Consider the following 19,277-nt stretch of genomic DNA (forward strand, 5'->3'; position numbering starts at 1 on the left):
TGAAAAAAAATGGTAGATAAAAAATAAATAATACTTTTTAAAAAAGAAATATAACTCTGTGTCCCATAAATATGTACAGTCAATAAGTTTCAGTTTAAAAATTTCTTTAAATAAAAAATATACATATTACTTTATACATTTCTTTTCACATATTTATATGATCCTACCATTTTTCATTTCTAATAGGAGTATTAATCCATTGCCTAAAAATATCACAATTTGCTGGGGGCAGTGCGGGGTCAGCATGGTGGCACTGCAGCAGCTCCGGATGCAGGAGGCAGTGGACTCGCTGGTGAAGAGTCTGGAGAGAGAACATCTGGAAGATGCAGGGCCTCATGTACCAGTGCAGCGCCAGCTGTTGTAAGGACAGCCAGGTGTCCATGCAGCAGGTGCACCAGTGCATCGAGTGCTGCCACGTGCCTCTGGCTCAAACCCAGACCTTGGTGACCAACGAATTGGAGAAGCTCCAGGACCGCCTGACCCAGTGTACCACGCATTGCAACGACAAAGCCAAAGTTTCAGTAGATGCAGGGAATGAGGAGCTTCAGGTGAAGCAGCAACTAAACTGCTGTGTGACCATGTGTGTGGACGACCCCATGCCCCTCATCCCGACTATGAGCAGGAAGATGAAGGAGTCTCTCTCATCCACTGGGAAGTAAAAGTCTTTGCCAGTGGCCATCAGGACTGAGGGCAGGAATCTATTTAAAAAGAGGAATGGGAATTTTAGCCTTGTAAGCGAAGTTGATGAATGGAGAAATTAAGAATGGCAACAAGTTTAAGGCATAGGTTGTTTGCCTCTGGACACTGGTTCTTTTATGTTTCAATCCTAGAAAGTGAAATGGAAAAAACTGGTGCTAAAATTTGGGTCAGAGATAATACAGGAGAGTGTTTTAGAGTCTAAATTTCATGTGGCAAGTACTTGTCCTCGCAGTAGAGATCTCCCTTATACCAAGCCAGAGCCCTCAAAGTTACCGGATTCTTCTTACTACACAAATACAGTTACCAAAAGGCTGGCATGTTCCTCTAACTTACGTATGATCTGGTGTAGTTTGAAGATGTAGTTTGTAGTATGATCTGGTGTTTCTGTTTGTTACCAACCTGTTTACCCGAAGTGTCAACAGACCATTTTTCCATAAGCTATGAAACAAAATCCATGAGGTCACTTAAGTTAGAAGAGGAAAAAGGGTTTCTGGGCCTTTGTTTTAATTGGTTTTGTTTTATATACAAGTGCATGAAGTTGATTTAAGATGTGGAGTAGAAAGGGAGAGTAGTTTGGTTCCTTTTCTGGCCATCAAGATGTGGATGTGCATTTCCTGAAATTCTTACACTGAATCTTTCAATCCAGAGACCATACCAAAAAAAAAAGAAAAGAAAAGAGAGAGAGAGACGATGTCACACTGAATGTAAGAAGCAGAGCTTCCCTCTCATTGCCTGATGGGTTCTGAGGCTGTCTGCAGCAGGGTGACAGGACAATCTTGCAGTAACACTTTCCCCTTGAATAGAAAGGGGGTTCTGTTTGTGACAAATAGCAGTATCCGGGAATGAACAGTAATGAGGAACTATTGGCTACTTAAGAGATTTGTGAAGTACTGCATTTGGAAAAACTTGATTTTCATAGAACAGAATAGAGTGAAAGAAGCTTAAACCCACCATTGCCTGCTTAGCCCCCTGAATTAACAGAGCCCTACTGAGAAAATCCCCTGGCAACAGTTCCTGTAGAAGGGATTATCACTATTATCATGGACCAGGTGCAGGGGAGGTAGGCGGGGCGTGGGAAGCACGGGAAGGCCTCCCGGGTCTTTGCACAAAGCGATTCCTGTCGTGCTCTGTACAGCCCACCTGAGGGGACAAGCAGCCCTGCACTTTGGGACTCTTCCGGTAATGGGGCTGCCCCTCCTCTGCTCTAAGGGAGTCACAGCTTGTCCTAGCCCAAGTTGCTTACTTTTTTAATCCCTTGACATCCAGGTGTGGTCATCTTAAAAAACAAGTCGAATCCCCCACCTTTGTAGGCTTTTCAGGGCCAAGGAACGGCGGAAATTCTTATGGTTTAGCATATTCAGAATCAACCTCCCCAAATCCCTCAATTAACCTCCCAGGGCGAAGGGGCTCGGAACCTCGCTGTCCTGAGGCGCCCTAGCTCCTCGCTTGGCCTCTCTTTAGTGTCCCCTCCTCCACATACCATTTTTTCTCCCTCCATTAACTGCTCTGGGCCGCAGAGCAAGAGAAAAGGGCCTCTCGTTTGACATTACCAACTTACTGCTTGATAATATATAGCTTGTCTGTTTGCTGTTTCAAGGCTGTGATATACTTTCCTAATGATTATGTTTAAAAATAAATAAATAAGGTTTAATCTCCACCCCCCCGAAAAAGAAAAAAAAAAAAAAAACAATTTGCCTAGCAATTTCTCCATCTTGGTATTTCAGATACTTTCAAGTTTTAACTGGAATACAATGCGCAGATGTAAATGTCTTCGTACAAGCGGTCTTTTTCTCTTCTTCTAAAGTGTTTCCTTGGTAAATATCGCCCACGTTCTATCAGCAATGCATAAAAATATCTTTTTTTTCCCCACAACCCTGTCAACAATGATGATCAATTCAAATTGATTCATTTTTACTAGTTAAGGTGACATTTTTACATAGTTAAGGTGACACCTCACAGTTGCTTTAGTTTATGAAATTTAAAATTTTTCTAGAAGTTTAAGTTTTGAATAAGGTTTGTGTCTTGCTACTGCTAAGCTATGGCTAAGGTCTGGAATCCTCACAGCGCCAATTGTCTAGCTCTTAATCCTGTTCGTGAGGCCAATTGTAAAGCTGCTCAACCATGCCAGTTGTTGGGCTCTTTTACCTAACAGTAATCCTGCACGGACTAGGCCGATGGTTGAGCTAGGGCTGGATCTGGAGCTCCCAGACCCCTCAAGCCCATTCACAGACTGGGTCACAAACCCTTCACATGCCAGGCTGGGTCACCAGACCCATCACACACACCAGGCTGAGTCACCAGACCCCTTCACGCAGGTCTGTGAGCTAGTTAACTGGCCAAAAGGTCCTTGGAAGCTGCAGGTCTGGGAAAATATGGTCACGCAGGGCAGCCCCCGAAGCAGTAAACACCAGCCAAAGTGGCACCACCATGCACATGCACCTACTCCACCCACACGCACATTGTTATCAAACGACCCTGAACTGGCTCCAAGGCGAGGGGAGCCGGACCAAATTGTTCCATTTTCCCAACACTTTGCTTACTCCATATATTTTTTCTTAAATAACTGTATATTTATATTCTTTGACCATGCTTCCATTAGAGAGTGGTTATTGACTTTATAAACCAGTATCTCTTGCTTATATTTTGGGGCTAAAATTTCTGCTCCTACATACCAATTATGAATGTCTTCTTTGCTCAGTTGTTCTCATTTTATTATTCATTGTGTGGAAAAACATTTTATTTCTTATCCATTTTACCACAGATATTTTTATTACCTTAATTATAAAAAAATTATCCCCCTTCTACAACTGATTTAAAATCTATGATTCCACTTTCTTCTAGCTTTGTTTGTTTGTGGATGGCTTTTTATATTATTTATAATATTTAACACTTTAATTTGAAATATATGTTGAATAGAAAAGATATTGCTATAAATTTATTTTTCTCTATATTCATATTCCTTTGCCTTAACAGATTTATAAGTAATTAATTTGTATTACTTAATGTCACCTGATTTGCCATATATTGATATCTTAAAATGTTTTAGTCTACTTTTTACATCTATTCAACTTCATCATTCTATTTTCTCTACTTAATATAGTACCAGAAAATTGTGACAATTGTTTAAAAGTTTAGCAGACTAAATCTTATTCTGCTATGTTTTCTGCTAAAAATATACCACGGTGACATTTTTCCATAAAAATTTACTACAGATACTCAAGTTCTGTTAAGTATTTTATTGAGAATTTAATTGGTAATATATTGAATCTATAAATCAACTTGTGAAATATTTCTTTCTCATATTGTCTTCCCAAAGATGAGCAATATATTTCTTCTTGTGTTCTTTTTGCTGTTACAGTTGCTGAATCTTCTTTTATAAGTTACAAATGTCTCTCGTTACATTAGTACCTAAGTAGTTGTATATTTCTTTTTTTTTTATTTTTTTTTTATTTTTTTTAAAGATGACCGGTAAGGGGATCTTAACCCTTGACTTGGTGTTGTCAGCACCACACTCAGCCAGTGAGCGAACCGGCCATCCGTATATGGGATCCGAACCCGGGGCCTTGGTGTTATCAGCACCGCACTCTCCCGAGTGAGCCACGGGCCAGCCCAAAGTAGTTGTATATTTCTAAAGCATGAATCATTCAAAATTTGTTTTGACCGTATAATCACTTAACCTTTTGTTGTTCACACAGCACTTTCTCATCCATTATCTCATCTGAGCCTGCCACCAACCCTGTGAGACAGGAGAAGCTCTAAGCATGTGACTTCAGAGATGAATAGGGGTAAGAAGTTAACCCAAGGTCACTCAGCCATAACTGCTGAAAACGAGTCTCAATCCCCAACCCTTTCCACCTTCTTACTGGGTTACATAAAAAAAAAAAAAAATTGAAATGCCAAGTTTTTAATTTGTTATTATTATTCCTTACTATCATTTCCTTTAGATCAATAAAAATTCATGAAGGGTCACATGGTACAATAGAAAGCACAAAAATCTTGGTGTGGTCATTTATTACTCTTGTGCTAATAAGCAAAGTTTAAACTCTTTGAGTCTTAGTTTTCTTAGTTACCAGAATACCACCTGTCATGTCTACTTTTCAAGGTATCAAAAATAAAATGACATCATGTATATGAAAATCCCTCAAAAGTTACTTAGCAAAGTCACCAAATTTCTTTTAATCTATTTTTAATGTGGAAAATGAAGAGTTATCTCCAAGGTTTCTTTCAACACGAATATCCTATCATTCAAGGCTGCTAATTAGGGGAGCAATTTATATTTAATTTAAGGATACAATATTCGTACCTGATAATTGCAATTTCCACCTCTTACTGAGGGTGGCAGTGCTGGTCTCCATAAGGACCAGAATTTTTAGAGATAACAGCAGCTTTATCATTTGTTAGATTTCAAAAAACACTTATTACCTTTCTTAAATGCTTTATATGATACGTGTATTTTTTAAGTGGAAATAAAGTGAAACTTTGTTTTGTGTTAGAATGTGGTATTATCCTATTGCTTAGAAAAGAAAAAGGCAGGGCCGGCCCGTGGCTCACTCGGGAAACTGGTGCTGATAACACCAAGGTCACAGGTTCGGATCCCATATAGGGATGGCCGGTTAGCTCACTGCGTGAGCATGGTGCTGACAACACCAAGTCAAGGGTTAAGATCCCCTTACCGGTCGTCTTTTTAAAAAAAAAAAAAAAAAGAAAGAAAGAAAAAGGCAGAGCACTGGGGTGTCACTGGTGCTGAGGTTAGAATTTCAGTCAGGCGATTTGTGCAACTCTGAGCTAATTCTGTATACTTACTCGCCGTGTTATGACATTCTTGTTGGCTACCATCACTGCATCCATATTAGTTCTTTAAGTAGGTTAAAGTCATCCTGTCCCCCTGCCCCTTTATTACCTATGTGAATGGCAGTGTCAACCACTGAAAGGAGAGAAGAGTTCACGGGAAGGGATTAAGGCACTGTACCTACTAAACATTGGATTTCGTATTCTTTATTAAGCAGAGTTAGTCTCTTGGCAAAGATTGTGAAGGTCATATCATTTTTTCTCTAGCTTCTAACTTTTCTCCTGTAGCCTCTGCTTGACATTTTGCCCAGTTCTCTCCTATCAGGGGGAACCAGATCTGAGAGGCAAAATGTAGAGGAAAGAGCATGGCTTTGACGTCAGAAAACATATTTTGTCATTCTTATTCTGGCATTCTGAATTTTATTTACTCCAGATTAATCATTTAAACACTGAGATTTGGTTTCCTTATTTATAGATTGGGGTTAATGATGGCTAATTGAAGGCTGCCAGAAGATATAACAAATAGGGAAGAATTTATGTCATTTACACATTCAGGTTATTAATTTCCCAAGATCTAAGTGTGGGTATTTAATGTATTGCTCTTTATGGCAATTAGTAAATAACACCAGGGCCTTTGCACATGCTGCTGTCTCTGCTGGAGTGATTTCTGCCCTCTACCCTCAGGATTCTGGTTCTAAAAGACTTGTTAGAGTTTTCTTCTTAGAGGTCCTCACAGCACTTACTCTTACATCCATTTGGTCTTTACCACATGTTGCAATTCTCGCTTACCTGTCTGTGTCTCCCTCTAGAGCAACTGGAATCTTTTGAGTGCAGAAACTTAGAGGACACGTGTCTTAATAGGCCCGGATAAAATACAGAATGACCAATAGATGACTAATACAGAGGGAAGCAGGGGAAAGGATGGGTAAAACAAGCATAGGTAAAATGATAATATACAGCAGACTATGAGATGTACTAAGGGAGTTAAAGTAGAAACGGGTCAGGGCCGAGCCAGTGGCGCACTCGGGAGAGTGCGGCGCTGGGAGCGTGGTGACACTCCCGCTGCGGGTTCGGATCCTATATAGGACTGGCCAGTGCACTCACTGGCTGAGTGCCAGTCATGAAAAAGACAAAAAAAAAAAAAAAAAAAAAAAAAAAACAGGTCATATTTGCTCAGGGAATCCACTGCATAGAAGTGGAATTGGAGATAGGCCTTGAAGAATGAGAATAACTTGGGAGGCAGAAATTGGAAAGGCAGCATCGCAGATGGAGGGAATAGCACAGTCAAAGGAACAGAACAGGGAAAGAGCAGGAAGTCTTTGGGGAAAGGAAAGCACTCTCATTGGCAGTGGGTAGAGTGTAGATGGGGAAGTCGTGGGAAATGACGCTGGGAAGGTACAAAGGAGCTTGCTTACTCTGAATTCAGAGAGGAGGAAATTTAAAGAGTTCACACTGCTACTTGGCCTATGTTGACTTTTTCCCGTGTGCTCAGAGCCAGCTCCTCCCCTATTTCTCCTAATACTTTAAGTCTGGCCACGACCTCCTTTCCTCAGTTAGTAACTAGCTTGTATCAGGAGCCTCTCCTGGGACTATCGAAGTAAAGCACTGCTTTTGGCTTACTTTTATTGCCTCTTCCTCCTACCATCAGTTTACACTTTCTGGGTCTTCTTCTTCTTCTTCTTTTTTTTTTTTTTTTATTTGCTGCATCTTCTGACTCTGTGACCCTGATTTCTGCACCTTAAACAATCAGGATCAACCATATAGGCATGGGCCTACTCTGGATTTATTTTTAAAAATAGTTACATAATTTTTCACATAATGCACACATAACAAATTAAAGGAACAGATAAGGTGGAACATGATGAATTACCAGCCAAGTTTGGGGCGGGATGGGGCGGGAGATAGCAAGTTTACAAAACAGAAAAAGCACTGTGAACAAGCAAGATGAGTCCTTTTTTTCTGGCAGGCACTGAGAACCTTCACTAACTTTATATCTCTAGCCCTGCTCAAGCCTGACCAAAGCAGACCTTCTGGAGCCTGGAGTAGTCTTGGACCAGTGCTTGCTGCCATGCTAACACCTTGCCTCTGACCTCTACTATGTTGGCTGATATATTACTGTAGATCTCTGTTGCTTTCTTGATGTGCATAGCAATTTTTTTTCACTTCAGGGAGTATAGCCCTGCCCTGGGAGAGGCTGGTGGGTACTAGGATCCAAACCCTTGACCTTGGTGTTGTAACACTGCACTCTAACCAACTGAGCTAACTGGCCAGCCCACTTGATGACAATCTTCAAAGTCATGCTTATAGGCAAGTTAGTTCCTCTATCCCCTGAACCCATCTCCTGTAGCTCTTTGTCATTAGTCACCACCACTACCATCTCTGCTGGTACAAAGATGAGCATTCAAAACATAAAAAGGGGAAGGTATACCAGTTTGAATTATTGGCCCCAATTCTTCACCTGCATGTGGACACTTGCAATGGTCTCATCATGGGTAGAATGTATTTTCCTGACCCTTGACTTTGGGCTTGGCCATGTACCTTGCTTTGGAGAATGATATCTGAATAGAAATTTAAGTGTGGCAACTCAAGCCTAGGCCTTAATATTCTTGCACATTTCCACTCTTTCTCTTGCACTTTGGATGGCAGCATGAGAAGATCATGCCCAAGGACAAGCTCTCTTACTGGTCCAAAGAAGAAGAGAACACACACAGAGCATAGCCACCCTACCCAATACACAACGGGCACTGAGAAAAAGGGCCACCCTAGCTGCCACAGCCTGAAGCACGACACTCAGCCAAGCCCAGCCTAAATCAGCAGAACTCCAACCAGCCAGCAGATGCACAGGTCATCTTGCTCACCCCATGCATCCCATATCACCACTGCTGTTCAGATCAGGGGTAATCACTTGACTGTAGGCAGTAAGCAAATGAGCCAATCAGATCTTCTTTTTAAGGTTTTGTATTTGGAAAGAGATTGTAATCAATAAGGGATGGAGTCTTAGACTTGGATACTGAGGTATCATTTGGAGCCCTGTGTAACCTGCTGAATAAACAGAGAAAGCCAGTCTTCGGAGTGAAGTAAGAAAACAGAACAGATGTTGAAAGAGTTTCAGAAAAGAGAGAGAGAGAGAGATCGGGAGAGAGAGAGAGAGCGATTGGGAGAACAGACTTAGTGCTCAGAGGCTTCTCAGCACCATCCAACATGAAGCCTGGCTGAGTTACAGGTCTTATGTCTAAAAAGTTTTCTGTTTTATCATCAAAACTGTCCCTTACTGCCCACTAAGCACATGCACATGTGCACATGCACACGCACGCGCGCGTGCGCGCACGCGCGCACACACACACACACACACACACACACAAGTTTCGTTTTTAGCTAACTTAAATGGATTTGTTACTTGCATCTGAAGAACTGACTATGATACTTTCCATAAAGGGAGAAGAGGAAAGATGGGCAACCAACAGCAGTGACCACTGAGCTGCCTCAGGAAGCACCCTGGGCTCCTGAGCTGGGGTGGTGGGGGGTGAGGGCTTCAGCCACACCCCCCTGACATCTGCACCCAGCCCAGCAATGACCAAGACACTGCTGGAAGCCCCTGGTCTCCCCTGCAGGAACGAGGAGGGTGCCACAGGCCTTGACCCTGTCCCTCCTCCTTCTTCCTTCTCCCACCCTATTTCCTTCCCCGTTCCCTTTTCCCCCTGTCCCCCAATGGCTCTGCAACAACATCATTAAATGTAAAAAAATATATCTTAATAAATAAACTTTAAAAAAAAAAAAAAGATGGGAAACCAGCTGTGTAATTGGTATTCCCTCTCATAGTGGAAAATGGAACTCACTGAGTATGTGGGATGTGTATCAGTTAGCTTTTGCTGCATAACAAACCATCATGAAATTTAGGAGCTTAAAACAATAAAATATTTTATTTAACTCACGATTTTGTGGATCGTTTGTGATGGCCAGGATATTTGGGACATTTGTTTTTTTTTTTTTTTTTTTTTTTAAAGATGACCAGTAAGGGGATCTTAACCCTTGACTTGGTGTTGTCAGCACCACGCTCAGCCAGTGAGCAAACCGGCCATCCGTATATGGGATCCGAACCCGGGGCCTTGGTGTTATCAGCACCGCACTCTCCCGAGTGAGCCACGGGCCGGCCCGTATTTGGGACATTTGTGATGACTCTTCTGGTCTTGGCTGGCCAGGCTGAGGCTGAATGTTCTAGGACAGCTTCACTCACATGTCTAGTGATTGTCAAGCTGGTATTTCTAGGAAAGTCTCAGTGGCAATGTTTATCTCTGCTCCATGGGGTTCTCTCATCCTCCAACAGGCTAGCCCAGTCTTTTTCACATGGTGGTTTGAAGATTCCCAAGGGAGCAGCAAAGGAGGCTCCATTGAAGAAGCTCATTTTAAGTCTCTGCTCAGGTTGTATTTACTATTGCCCCCTAAGCCAAGGCAAGTCACCCAGTCAAGTGTAGACTCAAGTAGATAGAAACTAAGCAAGGGCTTAGAACACATTGAAAACACATAGGGTTGGAGCACGTTGAAAGTCATTACTGCCACCATATATAGCACAGGCAGGGAAGGAAGAGGAATACTACTGAGGGAAGGGTTTGTGAGCAAAGACTAAATGCCAGGGGAGTGATATTTCTAAGGGAGTGAATCTAAGACAACCTCCAGTTTGCTAAACTTGACCTTACAGACTTTTGGAGGAATACAAGATTTTAACTCAGGGACTCATGATTCTGAAGTCATACAAACACTGGTCTAAATAGTTACAAAAAGGGGCTGGCCAGTTAGCTAATATGGTGTTGTAACACCGAGGTCAAGGGTTCAGATCCCCATACCAGCCAACCACCAAAAGAATGTTTTAAATAAATAAAGTTATAAAATATACAATACTTAGCTTTGGTGTTTTCACTCTCATTGGAACACATTATCTGCCTTTCCTTCCTTAGAAAAATATAGTTTCAGTAGAATTAACAGAGAAAAAATATATACAGAGAATGAAAATAAAGCCTTTCCTGAATACAATCCGCATAACAAGCTCTCTTACACTTCATAGCAGAGAAAGCTCCCAAATAATAAACATAAATACAGTGGGGAAAACTATTCTGCTGCAAAAAACTTCAGCAGGGCATGCCACAGAAGGCGCGAAACCCTTACTTGAAATGGGGCTTGTTCCTTTAAGCTTCATAGCCACATAGCTGTGAATCATAAGTTAAAAGCAGTCACTCTGTTCCCTATTCCTGAACACATATGCCAGTGTGGGTGTCTTAGTGAGAGGTTGGCAGACTGGAGATCACCAATGGTCAAAGCAATATGGTCATCTGTGGAAAATGCAGACATCCCATTGTGTGGAGACATAGGCACTACATTAAAGCAAGTCCTCTACAAGAAGCAGGAATATCATATCAGCCTATGCAGAAGAAGAGGGAGTCATGAAAGGAGAGTCATGCAAACTTATAGTTTCCACATTGTACAAATACTCATTTACAAACAGAAGTTATTTCCCCTTTAACCAAGTTCCTCTTGCTATGTTGCCTAACTTCAAACCAACGATTGTGACATCACCAACATTTCCAGGCAGTCAGACACAAGCTACAAAAGAGAAAATTTCCATTTGTGGACTGTAGTGTCTTTAACCAGCAATAGGGGAAGGGGCGTGAAAGGGAGTGGAGAAGTTAAGGTACATTTGAAAATGTAAATAGAAAGTGTACTTGAGATTGTCCTGAATAGCAGGGATTTGGGGGCGGATTGTTTTTAAAAGGAGAGGGATTCTATTCTCCCTAAATTAGTGATTTCATGTTGTGCCAATAGCTTATAAGATATTTAAAATAGACTTAGCTTTTAAAAATTATTACATTAATACTATAACTTACTTAATATAAATGAAAAGCTTTATTTTGTTTTGTTATGGCGGCTGGCAGCTAGGGGATCTGAACCCTTGACCTTGGTGTTATAACACCACACTCTATAACCAACTGAGCTAACTGGCCAGCCCCTAAAAAGTATTCTACTAAAATCTCTTTTACCGTAAGCAAGGAAATATGTCAATGCAAGCAATGTGGCCAACAGTTGGGAGGTCAAGACCAGGGAATAGAAGTGGAGATGGGAGAGTGATATTATAATAAGCGTATTTGGTATTCACACATGGTTCCTGGCTTGTTCTAACCTTCCCCCGCCCTTCTGCCCTGGAGCTGGCCATAAAGAAGTTATCTGACCTGCCTTATTTGATTGCAAGTCATAAGACCCTCATTTCAGATGGGGTCTTGACCCATGCCTAGGAAGAAGGAATGCTGCACATAGAGTCCAAGAAGAATATGCACAGACAGGCCTTGCTGGGTTTACCCTACCCAGTCTGTTAGCATTAGGTCATATGCTTTTTGTCTAATCACATTTCTACATGCTGTCCAGTTTTAAATCATGTCTACATAATGAAACTTCCATAAGAACCGAAGAGCACAGGTTTTGGGGAGCTTCTGGATAGCTGAATTGATCCACGTGCTGGGAGGGTGGCACACCCCAACTTTATGGGAAGGGAAACTCCTGTGCTTGGAACCCTTCCAGACTTCATCTTCTGTGTCTCTTCATCTAGCTGTTTGTTTGTATCCTTTAAAATACCCTTTATAATAAACTGGTAAACATGTTTCCCTGAGTTCTGTGAGCTGCTCTAATTGAACCCAGGGAGGGGGTCATGGGAATCCCAATTTATAGCTGGTTGGTCAGTTCCAGAGGCCTGGACTTGCAACTAGCATGTGAAATGTGGGGCAGTCTTGGGGACTGAGCCCTTAACTTGTAGGATCTGACACTGTCTCCAGGTAGATAGTGTCAGAATTGAATTGAATTGTAGTATCCAGCTGGTGTCTGCTACAGAATTGCTGGTTTACTTACTAGTGGGGAGAAATCCCCACACATTTGGTCACAAAAGTCAGACTTCTGTGTTATTGACTGAATAAAGTATAGGAAAAACACACGGTTTGTGTTTTTCCTTCACTCAGGGAGGGAAAAAGTGGTGATTTCTCAACCAAGGTAATGAACACCTAGTAACATGCAATCAGCTGAGGAGGATGAGTAGGTGACCGTAGCATGAAAATCTAGCAAAACTATCTCTACATTTTGTCAATGCACTTTATTTTTTAGAGCAGGTTAAGGTTCACAGCATAATTAAGTGGAAAGTACAGAGATTTACCATATACCTTTTGTCCACAGACAAATGCATAGCCTCTACCAATTATCTTTTTTTTTTTTTTTTTTTTTTGTGGCTGGCCATTAAGGGGATCTGAACCCTTCACCTTGGTGCTATAAGGCCATGCTCTAACCGACTAAGCCAACCAGCCAGCCTTTTTTTTTTTTTTTTTTTTGTCTACCAATTACCAACATCATACACCAAAGTGTTACATTTGTTACAATCGATGGCCCTACATTGACACAACATTATCACCCAGAGTCTATAGTTTACATTATGGTCACTCTTGGTGTTGTACAAGTTTCACTGCCCTAAAAATCCTCTGTGCTCCACCTATTCATCACTCCCTCCCCTCTAAAGCCTGGCAACCAGTGATCTTACTGTCTCCATAGTTTTGCCTTTTCCAGAACATCACATAGTTGGGATTGTGCAGTATGTAGCCTTTTCAGATTGGCTTCTTTCACTTAATAATATGCATTTAAGTTTCCTTCATGTCTTTTCATGGCTTGATAGCTGGTTTATTTTTAGCACTGAATAACATCCCATTGTCTTGATGTATCAGAGTTTATTTATCCATTCACCTACTGAAGGACATGTTGGTTGCTTCCAAGTCTTGCCAATTATGAATAAGGCTGCTATAAACATTGTGTGTAGGTTTATGTGTGGACAGAAAATTTCAACTCATTTAGGTAAATACCAAGGAGTGTGATTACTGAACCATATGGTAAGAGTATGTTTCATTTTGTAAGAAACTTCCAAACTATTTTTCAAAGTGGCAGTACCATTTTTCATCCTACCAGCAATAAATGAGAGTTCCTGTTGCTCCACATCCTTTCCAGCATTTGATGTTTCTCTAACAGTTTTTAATCCCTTAGTCTCTAACATAGAGAGATTGATGACAGACATGAAGACCTAAGTTTTGTATACACTGGTAAGGAATGGGGGCTTGGGAGAATGGAGTACTGAAGGTATGATAGAAAGCTGAGAAAAGGCCACAATTTTTGTGTGTGTGTGTGTGTGATGGTCTAATTATGTGTACTTGTAATGTTTATATGTTTACAATACCTTTGGGAAAAATAATACTGTTGATTGATTATTGATTGGCTTATACTCAGTTCTTTTTTCAAGAATAAGGATAAATTCATAAGATACACATGTGCATTTCACCACCTGGTGACCAACGTCATGCATTTGAGTGACCTTGGACAAGTTACCCTGATTCTTGCCTTTATTTTCTTCATGTCTGGTACATGTAGCTGAGCTAGACAGTCTATAAAGTTATTTTCAGTCCTTTAATTAATAAACATTAAATCCATATATTCTTTCACAAAGCAGAAATGTTCTCAAATACAAAGAAGATCTCAGTGGAATGTTTAAAAAAAGAGTAGAGTTTTTCATTAAAAAGACAATATAGGGTGGGCCAGTTAGCTCAGTTGGTTAGAGCACAGCCTTATAAACACTGAGGTCACAGGTTCAGATCCCCATGCTGCCCAGCCACCAGAAAAATAAAAATATGAAATAAAGTAAAAGACAATATATATACTTCAATTAAGACCAGCATTCCTCTTTCCTTACATGCCATTATTGTGTGATAAATAATACATTTTCTTCCTAATCAAGTTTAAACAGAGAGACTAAACAAATAAAATGTAAAGTTACCTTTTCTTTTCAATAGCACATTTGTTTAAAGAGCCAGCAAATGAATGATTACAATGTCATTGAGGTTAGTGAATTTCCTTTATCCATTCAACATATATTTTGTGCCTACTCTGTGACTTGTCATAGGAGGCACTAAACATTCTTTTCTCTGTATGATATGAATGTGTGAATGGAGCACTTATAAAGTCAGAGCCCCATGATTATAAATGTGATATAAATGCAGTACGTACGTGAACATAATTGTGGTTTCTAAGGCTTCATTTTATTAGTATCCATATTTTTTACTTCTCTATATACAGTGGCAAAAGGCAGAAAATAAAAAAGAACATACATCTTTGTGTCTCTTCTATTAGCCACTGGAGGCTTGGAGGTGAGCATAGATCAGGAAAGACAAAACAAACAAGCACACAAAAGTGAAAGCATGAAGACAATGAGAGGAATGGGAGATGGGAAAGCCAAAGGTATGCTGCAGTAAGGAAATAAAACAGTCATTGTGACCAATGGTCCCACCTTAAGCACCACCTTGACCTTAACAGATCCAACTATACCTTCAAGGGCATTGCAGGTATCTTTCTCGCCCCAGAACCTTATCAGGAATAGATTTTCAAATTGAGAACTTAACTTGCTCTAGTTGCAAGTTTTCAAACATCTTTGAAAAGTGAGAAAAACTTCCTTATGATCGTATTTTTATTTTCCCCAAACACTCAGTGCCTTGGTCATAAACAAATATGACCAAGAATTAAATTGTGAGGAATAAAGACCACACCAAAAATGTGTTGATTGGGTCATTTGACTATCACTGCATAAAAAATGACTCCAAAACTAGGTGGCTAAAAAGAACAGTCATTTATTATTTCTCATGATTCTGTAGATTAGCTGGACTCAGCTGTGTGGTCTTCTTGTTCTAGGTGGTATTGGCTAAGGTCACTTATTAAACAGGGTCATTCATTCAGTAAGTGCAATCAGCTGTGAGCTTGGATGGGGCTGAAATATCCACGATGGTTTCATTCACATAGCTGGAAGTTGGTGCTGACCAGCTGGTGTGCCTTAGTTCTCCTCCACATGGCCTCTCATCAGCTAGCAGGTTAGACTGTCTTTCTTACAGTATGGCAACTAGGTTTTTAACTAGGTCCCAAGAGGCCCACTTCTGCATAAGTCCTTATGAAGTCTCTGCTTGCATCATGTTTGCTAATATTCCATTGCCCATGCAAATCACATGGCCCAAGCCCAGGGTCAACGATGGAGGACACAACACGAGGTCATTATTTCTAGAAGGCATGAGTATAGTAGGAGCCACCTATGTAGCAGTCTACCATATTCATTCATTTAACAATCACATATAGAACACCCAGATATTAGGGATATGATAATGATCAAGACAAAATCCCTGGCATCAAGGAGCCTATCTCATTGCATTTAGAGGAGTTGGTGTGATTCTGACATAAACTAATGTTTGAGAACCTTTGCCTTAAGCCTGTATCTACCACTATCTTAAGTGGATTACTTGATTATTAGCACAGACCTAGGATTTAGGAGAAAAGGATATTAACAACTCATAAAACAGACTTCTCTTGCTTCATGGTTTTGCCATAGTTTTGCTAAACTCTAGAAAATCAGAAGTTCCAGCAAAGTATGGTCTCTGTACCAATAGTGTCAGCATCATCTGGGCACTTGTGAGAAATACAAATTCTCAGACCTCACCTACTAAACAAGAAATTCTAAGATTGCAACCCAGTAATCTAGGTTTTAACAAACCCTCTAGGTTATTCTGATGTAGAGAATATTGGAGAATCACTGCCATATCCTAACCCTACCACAACTGCAACATTGCACAAAGTGAAACAATTTCAGGTAGTTACACTTTGATTATTAACATGCATGTGAGTGGGTTTGCCAATATGCAGGGGGGAGGATCCCAATTTGGCTATTTTTATCAAGTATATTGAATTCCTACTCTGTCTTTAACTCCCTCTGCTACCTTAGGCAAATCACTTCATATATCTAATTAAATCATCCCAGTCCCTTAAAATAAGGAGTGTCTGTGCTCTTTATTGTAATCTTTTCCTGTTGCTTTGCCTCCCATGGATTTGTCACCCCTTTTCCCCTGGGTGACGGAGCCACCAAAGATTACTCAAAGCCCATCTCTTCTGAGCAGTGAGAAGCCCCAAAAAGGGGTTAATCTCCCAGAACCCTCAAAAGAGAGGCATTCCTTCCATTTGGGAAATTAACCACAAATTGGAGTTCTCTTCCCGCATTTATTCTTCAGACCAGGAAGTTACAGGAAGAGAACCTAGGTGGGGTTTTTGCTAAGTACAGTTTAACAAGTTTAACAATAAAAGCTAGTAACATTCAGTAAGACAAGCAAGGTGACATTCTATAATGCAATTAAGTTGATCCACTAACGAAAGCTTGATTTTAGCAAACATTCTCTTCTTACATCAATTTCATAGTATCTTTACATATCAATCAGTAACCTGTCTGTCTTTGAGCCAGCAACCTTGCTGTGCTACAATTTTTTATCTTACAACAGAGACTATATAACCTGTGGAAAATTTCCTGTCCTTTGCAAGGTCAATATTTGAAGCTGCAAGGCTTTGGAAAACTGGGCCCTATGAAATACATTTGCTTTATGCACACTCCACACGTTCTAGCACTAACTTTTCACGTTATGCTCTCCATATCCATATTAATCCATATCCAAGTAATCATCAGAACAGCAAAGAGGGATTAAGGAATGGCTAGCTTTCCAAATACACTAGACTAGAAAAAATAAGTACTACTTCTCAGGCAAAGATGAGAAGACCAAGGATCGTTACCGGACTAGGGAACAACAACAACAACAAAAAAAAATAGAAAAGATTCTCTAGGGATGTGTAGGCTTTCTGCCTATAGAAATGCTGTAGAAACAAAGAATGGAAAAACCAGAGGACAAATGAATGAAACACTGTTGGGAAAATAGAATAATTTAATCAGGCCCCTTGACCTTAGGTCTGGTTGGGGGTGGTGTGGCACATTCTTTGTAAGCAAATTGTGTGTGGGTGAAGTTAGGGCACATGCACAGTGCCACCACTTGGCTAGCATTTACTGCCTCAGGTGTCCGCCCCACACGGCCATGCTCTTGAACCTGCAGCTCCAAGGACCTTTTGGCTGGTTACCTAGCTCATAGACCTGTGTGTGAAGGGTTTGTGACCCAGTCTGGACAACGGACTTGAGGGGTCTGTGAACTCCAGAACCAGCCGTAGCTCCACAAACACCTAGAGCCTCTACATGGGAAGTTAACATTGATTTCCTGCTCTATCGGTCACAAATCATCCCAATGAGCTTTAGATGACTCAAGCTGTTTAAATCATTTGCATAAAGGACCTTGGTCTTCACCTCTGGATTTCTTTGGTGGAAACAGACATGACAGCAAGACTGCATCTTGCCTTTCATGATTAACCGTGCTGTTTGTACAGTGCTTACACAGGCATTAGATCATTGAAATCTCACATTAACCCATGGACGTCAATGACATTTTCCCTATTTTACAAAGGAGCAAAAAGAAGCCATGGGAGGAAATGAGTTGCTCAAGCTCACGAAGATTTAAGTGTTGAATGGCAGGGCCAAGATCAGAGCAAGGCGCTTCCTTTCCAGTCTAGTGTTTTTTTCTGCTGCTTTGTCTTCAGATCTGGGGTGAGCAGTGCGGAGGTCAAGGTAGATTAGCATCCTATCTTTTCCTATTCATTCATTTTCCTTCCTAATTTCCCTCAGCTTCCGTTCCCTTAGGCAGTTGTAAAAGGGCACTAGGTTTCTTGTGAGGAAACTACTAGAATTCACCTAGTCCTGGTTCTAACATAGTAAGCTTGCTGGTCTCAGACATGTATGTTACTTATGCTCTCTGGGCCTCAAATGCCCCATTGAAATAGCCAACATTGTCTCAAAGATAGTATGACAAATGAAATCAGAGTTTTCAAACTGCAGATGGGACTTGAAGGGGTTAGAAAAGGCAAGCAAAAGGGAGTAATTCTTAAAAAAAAAAAATAAGAGAAAATAGACCCATGAGAGTTCGGAGTAAATATTTAGGGTGTGAAGTTGAGAGAGGCTGAGTTCAACTCTTCCATTTAGTACTTGTCTTTTTAGTTTTGAGTAAAAGAATGAGGATATGGGATACACACTGTTGTAGGAACCACAGGATGAATAAATTGAAGAATCTGTCATGTACATCTAGCCCTACCTATTCTGTAAAGTCTGAATTCTGATCCCACTGTGCTGCTAAACAAATAATTTGCTGTCCTGTTAGAATCTGAGAGTCAAAAGCGTGTGAAAGTTTAAACATAGTCAGAGATTTTTTTTTTTTTTTTAACGGATCTACTTGGCGGTTTTTAAAATTTTTTTGTTTTGTTTTGTTTCTGTGTGGTAGGTTTGATGGCTTTTATTCCCTTCTAGAACCAAGGAAATCCTTATCTATATCATTCACTCAATGTAATTAATGCCTTTCCGCGGTTTTTAGAGGCACGTTGGCTTATCTCCTTAACATTTGCCTAGATGCCTCTCTGCCTCTTTTCCTCTTCCAGGAAATTCAGAAATACTGACTCATCTGCACTCCTATCTTAAAACAAGCCAGTTTATCAATAGTTATCAAGTCCAGCATCTGAATAATCAGGCCTCATCTGGAACAACAGAATCTGATGTTTAGACAGAACATAGGAAAATTTGCTTCCAGAGCCAAGTGTGGTAAAACTATACAAACAGAGACGGACAAGAGAGGCGGTGTGGAGTAAGGCAAGAGGGGAAAAAAATAAAAATGACGTCCCAGAACACTGAGAGATTTGGGAAAGGGATAGAAAGAAATGAGAGAGTGGGAATAGTAGCATGCTTTTTTTTTTTTTTTTTTTTTTTTTTTTTTTTTTTAAAAGATGACCGGTAAGGGGATCTTAACCCTTGACTTGGTGTTGTCAGCACCACGCAC

General features: G+C 40.6%; 1 pseudogene; it reads left to right on the forward strand.

Moving 5' to 3' along the window:
- The first annotated feature begins 244 nt into the window (after positions 1-244).
- LOC134366650 (protein FAM136A-like) lies at positions 245-659 on the forward strand (annotated as a pseudogene).
- The last annotated feature ends 18,618 nt before the right edge of the window (positions 660-19,277 follow it).

This window comes from Cynocephalus volans, chromosome X (assembly GCF_027409185.1).
Source record: "Cynocephalus volans isolate mCynVol1 chromosome X, mCynVol1.pri, whole genome shotgun sequence".
In the NCBI taxonomy this organism is placed as follows: Eukaryota; Metazoa; Chordata; class Mammalia; order Dermoptera; family Cynocephalidae; genus Cynocephalus; species Cynocephalus volans.